The sequence below is a fragment of the Diadema antillarum genome, unplaced genomic scaffold (assembly GCF_040938485.1).
Source record: "Diadema antillarum isolate AM-2024a unplaced genomic scaffold, OU_Dant_1.0 seq00001319_RagTag, whole genome shotgun sequence".
In the NCBI taxonomy this organism is placed as follows: Eukaryota; Metazoa; Echinodermata; class Echinoidea; order Diadematoida; family Diadematidae; genus Diadema; species Diadema antillarum.
The window spans coordinates 642,203-658,494 of NW_027272091.1; the positions used below are offsets into that span (position 1 = coordinate 642,203).

Genomic DNA, 16,292 nt, shown 5'->3' on the forward strand with positions numbered 1-16,292 from the left:
TACAGATTACACACTTTTTCAACAAAAAGTTAATACATTGCATTAGTTTTATCATAATATCCAGCATCTTTTTTTAACTGATTAACTGTATTCGTGATCTCGTCTTCGGAGTAGGAAACACACATAAACGTTTTAAATTGATAGTAACTGGTGGCATATAAATTGCAAGATTGGGCTTGTTTTGGAAGATGAACAAAACGCGTCAGTCTCGTGTAAAGAGTTTTGGTTTCAAACACGGTGTTTTGAGACTTTGTTGGTCTGGATCTATAGTAGGCCTACACATTATCAATCTTCCTCCATGTACACCCTTGGTATCATTTTTGTTTTTATAGAAATCAAACTGTCACTTAAATAGTTCTTCTTGCACAGCAAAGAAAATTTCATGAAAAGAACAGTGAAGAAATTACAAAGATTCTTAAGCAGTTCAAATAAATATTATGCAAATGAGTGAGCTGATGATGTCATTCCCTCACAATTTTCCTTTGATTGCTTTCAAAACAACTGAATAAAGTTCAATTCCTTCGCTACAAAAGTGTAGAACGCACTGTGTGTTATTCATGGCTGAAAAACATATAATGTAAGTCAAACATTTTGAGAAAGGATTTGAGACTCGGGCGTAATTGTGTTTAAAACATAAGGGGCGCTCACAAAGGTATATAGTTTTGATGGAAGTGGGGATTAAGATTTTTAACTTTTTGCAAGATGATCATTAAACCACTTATGAATGAGTAAAGGGCATACAATTCTAGAGGAAGTCAAATCTTATTTGATGAAAATCGGGTTTTGAAATGGCTGTGAAATATCCAAAATACAAACTAAAACAAAGTGGTCCTAATAAAAGGTGGGTATCTCCTTTTATAAAACAAAGTGGTTCTAATAAAAGGTGGGTATCACCACCTTTTAGCGGGACCTCTTTGTTTTTTAAAATCTCAGTCATTTTAAAACCAATTTTCATCAAATAAATTTTGAAATCACTTATAGGATTGTAATTGATCTTTCATACTTTATAAGAAATTTCTAATTATCTCACAAAAATGTTGAATAATGCGAAACCTCATTTCAACCCAAACGACATGGACCATCACTTTCAGCTTTTATCTACAGGTATATGGCTATTAAGATTCAAGATTCAAGATTCAAGATTCAACTTTATTTTCACTTCCATCAAACAAACAAAGAAATTATATACATTGCATATGTACAGGATATTTGTAATACTTACAGAACATAATTTGACAAGGTACATATGAAAATGAGAAGTAGATTCGATTACATCTTTGTTGATATATACATAAAGCGTATAATACAAGTCAACTAAGGATGAGGATGGAAGTGGAGGGTCCCACTATAAGAAGCAGAGCTTGTACGATATGGGACCCTCAGAAAATTCAATTCAATTCAATAGTTTATTTATACACAAGACAGCAATGTAAAACACAAGACAGCAATGTAAAACAAAATAAACGAACCGATGTAAACTGACATCAAGATGATTGGGAAGGGAAAAAGAAAGAAAAGGAAAAAAAGAGAGAAAAAAAAAAGGAGAAAAAAAGATTTAAAAAAAGGGGAGAAAAGGGGAAAAAACTACAGCACGTGCCATCGTGGACGCAAGCAATCTAGATTCCATAATGTAAAATAAGTGATGAAATACAAGCTGGATTGAATGTAATGCAAAACATTTTTTATACGTAATTATGTTGGTAAGTATGCAGGAGAAAGAGAGAATAAACACATCGTTATATTTAGAACACAGACAGGGACATAATTAGAAGGAGGACTTATGTAAAAAAGAATGATGACTTGACTGAGGTGATAAAGGGAAACTAACTCGGTTGGATGTTGTAAAATTTCAATAAAAATGATTTTAATTTATTCTTGAAGGAATTCAGAGATTGAGCTGTTGTAATATTGTTGGGAAGTGAATTCCAATACTTTGGCCCATCGTAGATGAATGTGTTTTGAGCCAACAAAGTTTTCAGAAATGGCAAATGGAAATCATTTGATCGCCGTGTTGGATAATTATGAACGGATTGATTTCTTTGAAACATTGTTTCAAATATGTTTGGGAGATTATTTTTATTATAATTATACATAAATTGTCCTAGATTAAACAAATACAAATCATTAATTTTCAATATTTTATGCTCATAAAATAGTGGGTCAGTATGGGACAAAAATGCAGTATGACATATAACACGGAGTGATTTCTTTTGCAATAAAAGTAATTTATCTAAAAATGTTTTATATGTATTTCCCCACGCGAGAATACCATAATTTAGATATGGCAATATTAAGGATGAATATAATACAAGCAGGGACGACAAAGGAAAACAAAACTTAAGCTTATTAATTATACCAATATTACGTGAAATAATTTTACATATACTGTCAATATGAAATTTCCGGGAAAGCTTATTGTCAACTGTTATTCCAAGAAATTTTCGAGTGGAGTACCATTTAAAACAATATCAACAGGTAATTAAGGTTGTGAGACGATTGAAACAGCATAATTCGTGTGCATATTCACACTGATTGTTCAAGAAATGTCTCGCAGAACTTAGCTATTTTTTATTTCATTTTTAATAACTCTTCCTGTTATTATTCCTAATCAAAAGTTTAACCACACGTTGTCATTGTAAGATTTAACTCTTTCTTTTCAGACAACTTTAAGCGACCCGAAATCATCCTTTAATAACTATCAGAAGAAAAAAAAATAGTATGCAGGGTGACTCACATAGATATCGGCCCAAATTTCCAGCCATCTTTGTATGACTACCACGAGGGACGAGGTGAAATCGGCGAGCGCGATGTTGAAGGTGAATATATTGGAGGTCTTCCGCAACGTTTTCGAGCACAGCACTGCCGCCATTGTGACTCCGTTGAGGACGATCGCAAGAACGCTGAACAGAAACAGCAACGCTACGAAGAGATCTGGATTCATGTAGGCAAACATGATGATGACGACGACGATGTCGGTGAAAATTTTGATCAGCAACGAAAAAAGACAGAGAAAAAAAGAGAGTCCATTGACTTTACGCAAGTTATGAAACGTCAGAAGATTTTTCGGTACCAGTCGTATAAGTTCTCGACGATGAGAGTAAAAATGCGTGTGTCTGCTCTCGCACTGTGAAACAGTCAGAGCAGACTCATGTTTCTTTGTCGGTCAGATTTTATTAAGAAAACACACAAAGTGCACATCATTCGAGAGGACTTTGTTTTAAAAGGTGTTTTTCATAATGTCGAAAGTTACGTCTGGTCTCCGTTGCTTTGATGATTTTGAGATCTTCATGGTGCCGATATTAGATTATATAAACCAAACATATTGAACCACGAAAATCCTGGCGCACGATCATGACGATTCAAAGCTGAAACATAATAGCCCATACGTACTGGCATCCGATGAACCGTGTGATGTTTTCGTTTACGATTTGTTCATGCACCAGTACAGGTAGGCCTGCCATCTTCTCTATATTTCTAGGAACACAATAAGCAGCGCCTTTCGTTTCTTCATGATTGGTCCATTGCAATCATGACGAAACAATCGCTCTATTATGATTGTGTTCGGTGCGGGTCCCTCCACCATAGCCAATAGCATATCCAATAACACTATTTCAATAGGCCGCAGTTCTTCTTCAAGGCCGGAAGAGTTAAGGGCGACTCGTGACAGAAGAGTTGTAAAGAAAATGGTGATGCTTCATGAAGCCCCCCCCCCCCCCCCCTCCGTATGGCTGAAATAGACATCAGCATTACAAATATCACCTAAACTAGACTAAAGGTCTACGTAATAAACCATCAAATAGACCAGAAACAAAACAGAGGTCACAGAACATTGAAAAAAGGATATGATTCATCGTTTATCTTTTTAAATGCGACCCACAGAAATGCTTTATCCCACAATTCAAAGCACAAGCTGTAAAACATGACCAAACATTGTAGCATCTGTACAAGGTGTTTCTTATGCATGCATGTATCCTTCTTATAGGTTATAGGCCTAGCGTTTTCTCTCTTTTAGGGGGAAATTAGAACTTATTCCATACTCGTCATGCTAGTAATAGGGCTACAATTTTGATAACAAGGAGCTTTTTATTTTTTTGACGCAGACATTAAAAGTGTGTGTGTGTGTGTGTGTGGTGAGGGGGGGGGGGGGATGTCCTGCCCACGCGCATCATAATCGATCTCACATTGTCTTAATTTTCACGACGGTTCTGGGGCTCTTGCGTTCGCTCATCATTCACGATGCAAAGAGCTCCTTGATGCAATGATGGGTTGACGAACGACATGTGGGAGCGCCATTTTTTTTTTTTTACTTTGTATAGGCTGCATCTTCGCGAATTTAAAGGGCTCATACCTGCAAATAAAATGGAATGTCCCAGACCCCTTCACAAATTCGTTCCAAGATACCAAAATAATACAAGAAAAAAAAACCACAATAATTAAAAGTCAATAATGCAGTTTGGCATGAAACTGAATAGCTGCAGATATTCAGTATGAATTCTTCAATAAACTATGTACATTTTGGTTTGAAGGTGAAAGCTTTTCTCATGGAATTTGAAGGGACTATATTTCATTGGGTGCATGTACGAAAAATAGGGGATTTTTTTTTCTTTTCTTTTTTGACGGTGAAAAGAACTCGTAGTCTGGCTTTGCGGATCCTTGGACAGAGTTTGAGCTGAAGAACCTGCCTTGGAAATTTGATGGATGACAGGGTATAGACAGCTCACTTATCCAGGTTAGTGAAGATGAAACACCTCATTTCTCCCAGCTATTTTAGGAATTTTTTTGAAATTTGAATTTTACCACATGTCTCTATGGGGTTTACCTGTGTGATTCCTATAGCAAATGTTGTCAACTAATATGTCAAGGCATATTAGCTGCAATTAAAAAGGGGGAGCACAAATCAGGAGTATATCTGAAGGATAAGTCAAACAAACGGACAAAATAAAACAAAAGAAGTCTGGAGTGTACACGGACAAGAGAAAAAAAAAGGCTCACTCAGCCAGATTTAAAGTTGGAGACCGAGCAGAAGCTAAAATTATCCAAAGGCATGTTCAAAAAGAAATTTGGATGGCCTCGTCAAATCATCAAACAAAAAGGTAAAAGGAACCTATAATGAACTTATAGAATGATGATCACATACGCAATTGGAATGCGTTTCATTTGTCTCCAAGGTGTAGAAAAGCCAGGAGAGAGTAAAATGGTCATACAAACAAAATCTTAATGACGTTTGAATTACTATTCTAAAGACAAGATGTCACGTCAGAATAAAGTCATAAACATGTCGTTTACACGTCAGGTTACAGGTGCAGGGGCGGATCCAGGAATTCCGTAAAGGGGGGGGGGGCGCAACTAATATTTCTGGTGCCTCGTCCGGGTTTCATTTCATTTTTTCTTTTTATTTCTTTTGTTTTTAACAATAAATAAAGGGGGCGTGCGCCTCTTGCGCCCCCCCCCCCCGATCCGCCACTGCAGTTGTATGACTTTTTTATACGTATAATTGGTACAGAAAGACGTCGTAAAGACGTCTTTTCGACCAAAATTAACATAGGGAATGGACGTCATGCTGACGTCATTTATAAGTCGTGACTTTTTAATTAGTATTTCATTACAAGATTTGACAAACCCGTATGTATCTTCAGGTGCAACCATGAATACGAATCTAGACACTTTGTTTTTGTACTCAAAGCGGCATACATGCAGTCCGACGGTGCTTGCCCGATGTGACAATGGGTTTCACGTTCAAACAATCCGAAGCGTGAATGGTATATATACATGTATCAATCATTGACACTTCAGCAGGCATTCTCCATCGTTTTGCATTGAATTATTGAATCCATAACCCTTTTCTTTCAATATTTCAGAATACCATTCGTGTTTTCAGACAGATGTATAGATAAGCACCACTTATAAGGATTACATATGTAATCGTTACACCACGAACACGAATGTTTAACTCAGTAAATTGAAAAACCAATTCAAAAACCAAATTGTACGAAAAACTTTTTCTGCTCATGCACAAAGTGGAACTGTGAACTGATTACTAAGTTACAATTCGCAGAATGGATTTCTGGCTGTCAACTCATCCCTTTATTTTTCGAATTTGATAGTATGTGTAAGGAGCTTCATATAGTTCAGATTCTGAACATTTTATTATTGGGTTTTTATCTTTCCTGGATGACCGCGCACGGCAGCTTCGCACACAACGCCTGTGGTTTCTTTGCCGCTTGGTAGCAATTCCCCGAGAATTTGCTCGCCTGTGATGTTACTGTTAGATAAGAAATAATGAAGAACTCTCCATTAAAAAAGAAAGAAAAAGGAAATTTCGTAGCCTAACAGGAGGGAACAACGTGAACGCGCCTTCCAGCGGCTGGCTAACTTCTCAAATTCCCTCATGGGAGAGAGCGCTGTATCGCAGAGCTTTCGCCATCAAAGTCGCGCAGTTAATGTGGTTCCGAACTGAAGTTAAGGATAATATTTTTTTCACGTTTTCCCTGGATATCCGATTTGACGATTTTAGAATTGAGTATAACTGTTCGCAATAAATATCACATTGATGCAATGCACTGACGGGACAACGATGAAATTGGCAATTACTTTCTGGAAATAAGCACAAAGGCCCTGCTTCTTTGAAAGGTCCCTTGCAAATTTCAGTCACATTCTCTGTGCAGAACTTTTTCATGAGTTCAGGGAGATGAGACCTCACCTCCCTGATGAGTTTGGTGCTTCACGTCATGATGCTTCATCATGATTTGTCTAAAAAGATGATTATTATTTGTCTATACACTCAATTTCCGGAGAAAATTCAAGAGCGATGCGCGTGCGAGCGTGAGTAATAATTGGATTGCGGCGGAAAACATTCCATGAATCATCCTGATGGCGGTGCCGAGCATGAGGTCAAAATAGGAGTAGAAGAGCACTCCAAATCTCTCTTCCCATCTCTTCCCATGCACTTCCCGGCTCTCCCATGCACCTCTCTTCGTGACGGTATGAAGTCATCTAAAAAAAACCACAAAAAACAACAACAACAACCTTGAATATATTGTTTACTCATTATTTATCTAGGGATCCACGTCCCACAAGCTTTGCTTTTCAGTGGATCGCTATTTTCCATGATTGAAGTTATTTTCCGAACGCTCACGAAGTATACATGCATTGTTCCTCGTAATTATTGTACATTTATGTTGTTATGTATAATTTATTTCATATACTACATGAATCTTTTGTAAACGTTTGCACAATATCATTTCATGACATGTATATATACTTTGTATTATGTTTTTGATCTTCGTTGATTGGAAATAAACTATGATTGAATTGAATTGAATTGAATTGAATTGAAGTCGTGTTTACATGTTTACAGAATGCCATGATCGAACCAGGGAGGTGGAAGAAAGACCCCTTGATCGAACAGAAAGAGTTCTCTGGTGCCCATCAAACAACAGGTCCTCGCCATCAGAGGATATATGTTTTACCATTGGGAGCAGCGATTTGAAGAAAATTCGAGTTATGCACATTCGATACAACATAGGTCAATATTATTGTATCACAAAACATCCTACCATATAAAAATGTTGCAATAAAGCCTAAAATACAAGGAGATATCACTGTTTTTCGCAATAAGCAGGTGCACCCCCATCAAACAATAGATTTCACAACCGTCAGAGCGAGCGATTACACTCCATGTTCGAGGTTCGAAGGACAAGTCAAACAATAACGGTCAAACTAGAACAAAAGAGGTCTGAAGTGTTGGAATCTAAACTGCTTTTGGCTAGAAACAATTTTACTATTGTGAACTATTGTTCACATTTTGTATATTTATACTGATCAACATTTAACAGTGGTTGTTTCTATCCGTAACTCACACTTTGACCTATTTTGAAGCCCAAAAGCCGGGCTTTTGTTTCATCTGCAAATAGTAAATAATGTCTTTCAAAAGGGGCAGCACAAAAACAGAAATACTGTATAGGGCTATAAAAGTCAAACAAAGGGTCAAACTAAGACAAATCGATGTCTGAAGCGTGCACAGACGAGAAAAAGGCTCTTACACCCCGAGTAAAAGTAAAGACAAACAAACACACACACACACACACACACACACACACACACATAAAGAAAACACCAAAGGCATGTTCAAAGGGGCGAAGGGAATTGGAGAGCCTCGTCAAAGCATCAAATAAAAATGTAAAGCCACCTATGAACTACATGATCACTTGGAATGCGTTTCATTCGTCTCCGTGTGGTACAAGGAACTCTCTACAAAAAATCGAGTGAAAACATTCACTCTTAAAGGAGTGAATTAAAAAAAAGAGTGAATTTAGAGTGAAATTGGAGTGAATTTCGAGTGAAAATGTTCATTTTCACTCATTTTGGAGTGACAAGGATCACTCGAAGATTTTGGAGTGATCCCTGACGTCACTCTAAAACGAGTGAAAATGAACATTTTTCACTCACAATTCACTCCAATTTTACTCTAAATTCACTCTTTTTTTAATTCACTCCTTTAAGTGTGAATATTTTCACTCAATTTGTTTTCAGAGAGAAGGCTGGAGAGACGGATTGGGAGGTCTCAATTCAATTCAATTCAATTCAATTTGCGTTTATTTCATTCAAACAGATAAAAAAAATTCAGACAAGGTATATAAATAAATTCAAATTGACAATACAAATGCAACAGAATGTGGAGACAGCAAGAAAAACAAAGTTTTATGAGCAGCTGCCACCATATCAAGAGCATTTAGAATAAGAGTCATGTTAAGTCGAACAAATAAATGTGCATAGAAATTAAAAACAAAGTAATTAAAAATACATGTTCTACAACTGACACATAAAAAGGCAAAACACACACAAACAGCAAACAAACACAGAGTATTGTCCGAATGCCATGAATGCATAGATTACTTTTCTTTTTCCAATAAAAATAATATAAATCTTTGTTTAAAAACATTTAAAGATGGACTCATCTTGATTGCCTGTGGCAAATTATTCCAAATTAAAGGTCCTTTATACAAAACAGAATATAAACCGACTTTTTTTTTATTAAAAGGTAAATGATAATTCAGAGGATTTCTCAAACAATACTTGTGAATAACACTATTTAACTGAAACAAGGAAGAAAGACTTGGGGGAATGCAATTTTTCAAACATAAATACTTAAATACACCAATATTTTATTCTTCAATTCAAAAATATCTAAAACATTACATTTCATAAAAAGAGGGTTGTGGAGGCAACTGGCGTGACATGATTCTTACTGCTTTTTTCTGCAGACGGAAAAGTTTGACCATAAGATAATTTGATGTATGCCCGAGCAATGTATCCATATTGAAGTTGAATTAAAATAATAGCGTTATAAATCATACATAAAATATTGTGAGGAAAATATCGTAATTTGTATAAAATACCGATACAGTTAGAAATCTTCTTCAGACTGAATCAGTATGTGTATGCCAAGATAACTTATTATCAATAATTACGCCAAGAAATGACAATGAACTCGTAATTCTTATATGAGATTGTTATTCATATAAATTGCTGAATTCTGTATATCAATTTTCTTATTTGTAAAAATCATACATTGAGTTTTCTTCACATTCAAAACTAATTTATTCATAAGAAGCCAATCATGAATTTTGAATCTCTTCATTAAAACGTAACAAACATAACAACGTAATAAAGTATTAGTATTATCATCAGACATAAACATACTGGTATCATCTGCATACAAAATGAACTGTATTTTTTTTTTCTTTGACATTGCAGATATCGTTGATATAAATAAAAAATAAAAGTGGACCAAGTATTGAACCCTAAGGCACTCAACATCCCAGACTACACAACTCAGATTTACATCTTTTAACCAATACAAATTGTTTCCGGTTATCCAAACAGCTACTATACGAGACTGATATAGATTCTGTAGCTGTTTGATTGCTATTTTTGTTACTAAATAGCTGCACTGCCCTATGGCCCTACTTAGTTTTTTTCATGAGTTTGGGGGAATCTCTATTTACAATCACTGTATCAAATGTTTGGTTAATTTCAACAATCCGTGTGCCAAAATGTTTGAGATTTATGTTCTCCATGATTATTTTTTAAAGTATGATCCCTTCAAAATGCACCACATATTTTCAGCTATGATCCGTAAAGGACCATTTCGAGTGTGCGGAAAAAGGCGGCGGCATTAATCTTCAACCACCATGATTAGAGTAAGAAATTTTTTCAAACATTCACATCCTACTACATTATTACTCTAAAAATTCTCGGATCACTACCAAAAGATCTGTAATTCCTTATATCTTTGACTTTTCCTGTATTAAGTTTCATCCAAATACGCGTTCACAACTTGTTAGATGCAAAAAATAGACAATAGACAACGCCGACAAAAACATATTTCCTTCCTTGACAAAGGGAATGAACAACATGACTAACAGCAGTTTTCTGTATTGACATAAAGGATAATAAATGTGCTGTCGAAATTTCTACTTTGGAAAAAAAAAGAAGAAGGAAAAAAAGCTGTAGCCGCCTGCCCCGTGTGAGGATCGAACTCACGACCTTCAGATTATGAGACTGACGCGCTGCCTACTGCGCTAACGAGGCCGCTGACAGCAAGTGACAAAATATGTTATTTATTCGTTCTTTGAAATAAATTGATACACGCACGCGCAGTTTGTCAAAGTACACGCTATCTTGCAGCGGTGCATCATACTAACATGATTTTCAGTGTTTGGGACTATATGAAGTGAGGAGCGTATTAAGCCATGCCGGCTATGACATCTCCTTGTCTAAGTGTCCAGCAGATTTTTCAAGCCACCTGGGACTCTGAGAGACTTTGTAATAAAGGAACTTGGTAAGGTAACTTGCGGGGGTTTGCACCACTTTCAGTTAAAGTGGATGGGTATAGGCTTAGGTAGACGATACTTTTTGTGAATGATAACGTTAGTAGTGGTTTGCTGCTGCGTCCAGTGTAGCGGTCCGGTGTACAGTCCGAACGCAAACCGTATACGAGAACCGTATTCAATCGGGCGCTGCGGATGCTGCAACTGGGTAAAGTCAATTAGTGTTTTGTACGTGGTGTTATTGGACATAGAATTCAACTATAAAATGTGAATTATTTTTAATTAAAAAAACTACAGATGTAGTTCACTTATTGATAACTCATGTCATGTAAAATTTCGTTCCTCCAATGATCTTTTGTCATTGATGTCTGATGATTTTTCTTGATTCAGTCAATGGTAAAACTAAAAGTTAAAGGGACTGTACACAGTACAGTACTGGTTGAGGTAGGGATTCATGTTTTGAACATTCCTAAGTGAGATAATGAAAAACCTCTAATGAAATATGAAAGAGCATGTAATTTAAGAAGGATTCAACGTTTATTTGATGAAAATTGGTTTTCAAATGGCTGAGATATCCAAAAAAGTGCTAATAATAAACTGTTAAAAGGCGACATGCCCCAATTAGGATCTCTTTGTTTCACCTTGTTTTTGCATATCTCAGCCATTTCAAAACCGATTTTCATCGAATTAACTTTTGATACCCCTTAGAAGTGCATGCTCTTTGACATCTCATCATAGAGTGGTTTCTGAATATCTCGCAAAATGTTAAAAGCTAAATCTACACCTCGACCAGAACTGTACACACCCTTTAAATCATAACAGTATTAACACTTAACAGGTCAACACTACACCACTATAGTGCTGAGTGATACTCTATCCAGAGTTTTTCAGCGTATTCATCTAGATCCAGATCCAGTTTCCATAATGATGAGTTGAATATTGGTAAAGTTTACTGTCAATTTACTTAAGGTACCGTAGATTTATAGTGCGTATCAAAAGAAAAGAAAAAAAATGGTAGACCAAAATCCAACTTTCAAGGGCAAGGCCTAAATATTACCGGTACTAGATCTCACCCATAATTGTCATTTCATAATTGTCACTTATGTCAGCTATGGAGCTGCATGGACAGGATGGAGAGCACAAAATTGGTTGTTTGGAAAGTCGAGTTGATTAATGTCATGCATGACTAAGCACATGAACTTTAAATTGAATTAAAGACAATGTCAATGACAACAAATCACATTTCTGATTTTTTCCAAGTTTGTGCGTTATTGTGAAAGAATAGTGCACATCTCACTGCACTGCAAGGTCAGTCCGGGAAACTAGCTCATGAGGACAAAAAATCACAGTGCAAAGTTGCGACAATTTATACGTCAGATGTGAGATGAATATAGAATAGAAGTGAATAGGGGGCCTCATGAGGCGTTCCCCCCGGGCCTCATGAGGCATGGGGGTGGTCCTCATGAGGCGTGGGGGCGGTCCTCATGAGGCGGGGCAGTCCTCGTATGCGGGAGCGGTCCTCATGAGCGGGTTTCCCGGACTGAGGTGCACGTGTGGTCAAAAAAATGTGTGGTCTTTTAGATGCTCTAGGCCTATGCGTGTAGGGAGGTGAGTCCTACCTCCTTGATGTGTGGAACTACGAATGTTTACAATGCAGTCTAGTAGGGAAGTAAATAGTACAATACTGTACAATGTAGGGTACAACGGTAGGGAAATCACTATGTGTATGCACACTGCACTGGCATGATGTAAATTTACCGATGAAATGAAGAAACGGCAGTGAATGGAGTGGTGACAAGTTAAAGATTAATTGTGATACCGTGTGCCTGATTAACTCTCTAGACCTGCACAATTTGCAAGTGTCCAGAAACACAACCCCCCCATCATACATACTACAAAGTACCGGTACAATTGGAGGAGCTCTGCAGTTGATGATTGTAGATGTTGCATTTATAGGAATAGACTTTATTTTGTCAGCTAGCCTGTTGTACATTACACAGGCCCATGTTTGTAATTGCATGTGGAACTTTTATTTCAAGTGAAATATCAAGTGAAACTGCAAGTTTCGATACAACTTTAACAAGAAGAGCGGAGAATGCATGTCATCAAGATCGAACATCGAGAAAATGAGATATTTTGGGGAGGGTGAAACCTTTTTCGAATTTCAAGTTTCACACTTATTTAACCTGTTGCTTCCAAGATTACTCAATTTCCCATTGCTTCAAGACAGGCAGCACCCAGTGCAGTTCCCATAGGCAACTGGTTAACATACAGAATGTCGAAGAAATGTCCAGGCTCCTACTGTACACCGCTGGATGATTAGTGCTTGAAATGGCTTCTTTTGTCCATGCAATTTTATTTTTTTTTATACCACAAGTCAAATTCAAAAGTGTTTAATTCAAATACATGATGTGCAAGCAGATACCAAGGTATGCCCTAAACAATCTGAAGCTTAAGTTAGTGTTTTGGAAAGTGCTTTGACTGTTTCTCTGTTATATACATTGTTGGTTGTCTTGCTTAGTTTTGTTCAGTAAATCTCATTTGGTATGTATATCTGATATTCTTTGTCTATACAGGGACACGGCTTGCAGTACCGGCAGTTCTAAGCAGATGATTTCAGGCTGCAAGGTGCAAGTGCAAAAGGAGGGGAGCAAGGAAGAACTGGTGTAACAATATCTGCAGTGTTGATGAGGGAATAAAGAAAAAAAAGATAGCAGGCAATTTGGAAGTGGTCTGAACACTGCTGCATTTGACTAAGGGACAGGACCGTTCATACATTGACTAGCAAGAGAATATCTGTAGACCCGAGATAGAAATGCAGTCCCAAGCTCCAGCAGGCTGGGCAACCGGCTTTTCAATGCAGGCAGGAAACCAGACAGGGCAGAGCGTAGGGTCTTCTCTTTTACCTCCGGGGACAGACCAGAGACAAAAGAAAGAGGGTTGGGATCAGGATGTATCCCTAGATGATGTGGGGTTTCCGGGGCAAAGCGGGAGGCAGGCGGCGAGCGGCAGTGGTGGGAGCGGGGGAGGAGGTCAGTGGATGGGGGGAGGAGGAGCTGACTGGAGCTCGTCCAACACGTTTACGCCAACCAGCCAGAATGATGCAGGCAGCAGTCAGGGGTTTGGAACGTATGGGGCATCATCTCGGGGGCAAGGATGGTCACGTGGACGTCAGCAAGGTGGAGGGAGAGGGGGCAACAGGCAGGGGGGTCGTGGCGGCAACAGAGAGAGTGGAACGAGGGGATTTGGAGACCAAGATGCTTCCGAGGACTGGTTTGCGGAGATGGCAAATGCGTGGAACAGGGGGACTGATCGCGGAAACAGAGGCGCTGGGCGCGGAAACAGAGGTGCTGGGCGCGGAAACAGAGGCGCTGGGCGTGGTCAAAACGCATTCCAAGGAAGAGGCTCCAGGGGCCGGGGTGGCATGCAAAGACAGCCACAAAATAGCTGGCAGACAAAGGTAAGAGCACCATCAGGACCACTCAATGGTGCAGAAGAGTTTTATTGTGGGGTAAGAGACCTCTTTACACATTCAATCACATGTAGTTACAGTAGCTGTGTGCAGGTAGGATATAAGAGCTGTACTAGTGCAGCATATTGGCAAAGTCTGTCATTGTCCACCAAGCTTCTACCAAAACTTAGAGATACAGTGCACTCCCGTTATAACGAAATGCTCGGGACCGGCAGTTTTCTTTCGTTATAACGAAATTTCGTTATAACCGAACAAATACACTATATAACGAAAACAAGGAAACCACGTATAGTATATCATATTCAGTTTGCTGAATACTCATTATACACTGGAAAGCTACCGGTATGTGAAATTTGATGGGATAACTGTATTACAATAATAAACGCAAGTTCCCCTCAGAAACTGTGCGTAACGCACAGTGGTGTGAAGCGTTCACCCATGCAGAGATGCTATACGCTTGTTCCGCTACGTATTTTCGAAAGCAATTCGCATTTCGTTATAATGGAGCACATTTCTTTTGTTTTTCTTTGTCTGTGGCGCTCGGAAAAGACTTCGTTATAACGGAAATTTCGCTATAACTGTGTTCGTTATAAGCGAATTTTGTACCATAGACTTTAATGGTGACAATTTTGGGACCAGAAGATTTACTTCGTTATAACGAAATTTCGTTATAACCGTGTTCGTTGTAACAGGAGTGCACTGTATGAAGAAAGTTATACTGTATACGATAAATATTTCTTGAGGTTTAAATTATTCTTTGCAAATTTCACTAGTCCGGTGCTATTCGCGAATTTAAAGACACGCAAGAATATTGACTCTTATTCCAATATAAATGTGATGTGCACATATATTTTTCTCTGTTCAAAACCGTACCCAATAGTGCAAATTGAACCACTCGCAAAACCATCGGGAAATAATGATGCGCAAAAAGTCAAACTTGGTAAATATACAGTGTATGGCGTATACAATACAGAAGTGATGGAAAAATTGAATCGGAAGAATAACGTGTGTGACATGACACAATTTTTAAAACTATATTCAGTGAAGGAATAATGTGAAACCTGCAGTTCATACAAAGACATAATACAGTGTATGTAGTCCATAATTTTAAGATATCTTGAAGCTAAAACTTTATTCTTTCCTTACCATACTCTTTGTTTTACTAACCACATGAAAACGAAAGTTTGCATCAAAACTTTCTGTCTTTGTTTTTGTTTTGTTTTTTCATGTCCGTTTTGGCCTAAACAGAACACAGGCGAGTGGGGAACTGGTAAGTCAATGAACGTTTTAGGGGAATTCAACCCCATGCCATAATCATGTTGGCATTGCTCAGAATAGTGAAGACAAACAAATGTTATCTTAATGACCCTCCCCCAACGTAGTGGAATTTGTTAACCTGTTCCTTCCGCAATTCTCTGAGTGCCTTTAATGCCCCCAAACGAGATTCTTTTTGCCCGTCGACATATGTCTGATTATTATAAATTACTATTGTTATTGTTATTGTTATTATTATTAGGAGTAATAGTAATGATAATAGTAATATTTTATTTATTGTTGTTGTTATTAGTAAAGTTATCATTTCTGTTATCAGCAATATTATTGTTGGAAGTGCAGGGGCACCTTGGTTTAATGGAGACCTAGAAACCGTGACTATTACCATACCTTGTTTATGTCAATGTATAGGGCAATTTGTCAATGAGTTGCAACAATTACCTTGTTATATCAGGTTTCTCAAATCTTATCAAGGTGCAAATACAAGGAAATATTAAACATATTGGGACCTGGAAAATCACCTTATTTTATTAGGGCTTTGTTATATCCCACCTCTTTTATAACGAGGTTCCACTGTAGTAGTACATGTATGTAATACCTGAGATATATGTAGCAAAACAAGTGCTACTGAATTGCTCGCCGTTTTGCAGTTTATAGACATACTCAGAGTGAGATTTGTTCATGAATGGAACTTGCTTGCGTCAAGGTAACTCAAG

General features: G+C 37.6%; 1 non-coding gene across 1 annotated transcript; it reads right to left on the reverse strand.

Moving 5' to 3' along the window:
• Positions 1-10,520: 10,520 nt before the first annotated feature.
• Positions 10,521-10,593, reverse strand: Trnam-cau (transfer RNA methionine (anticodon CAU)). The gene has a single exon. It is a non-coding gene; the product is annotated as a tRNA-Met (tRNA).
• Between the last annotated feature and the right edge of the window lie 5,699 nt (positions 10,594-16,292).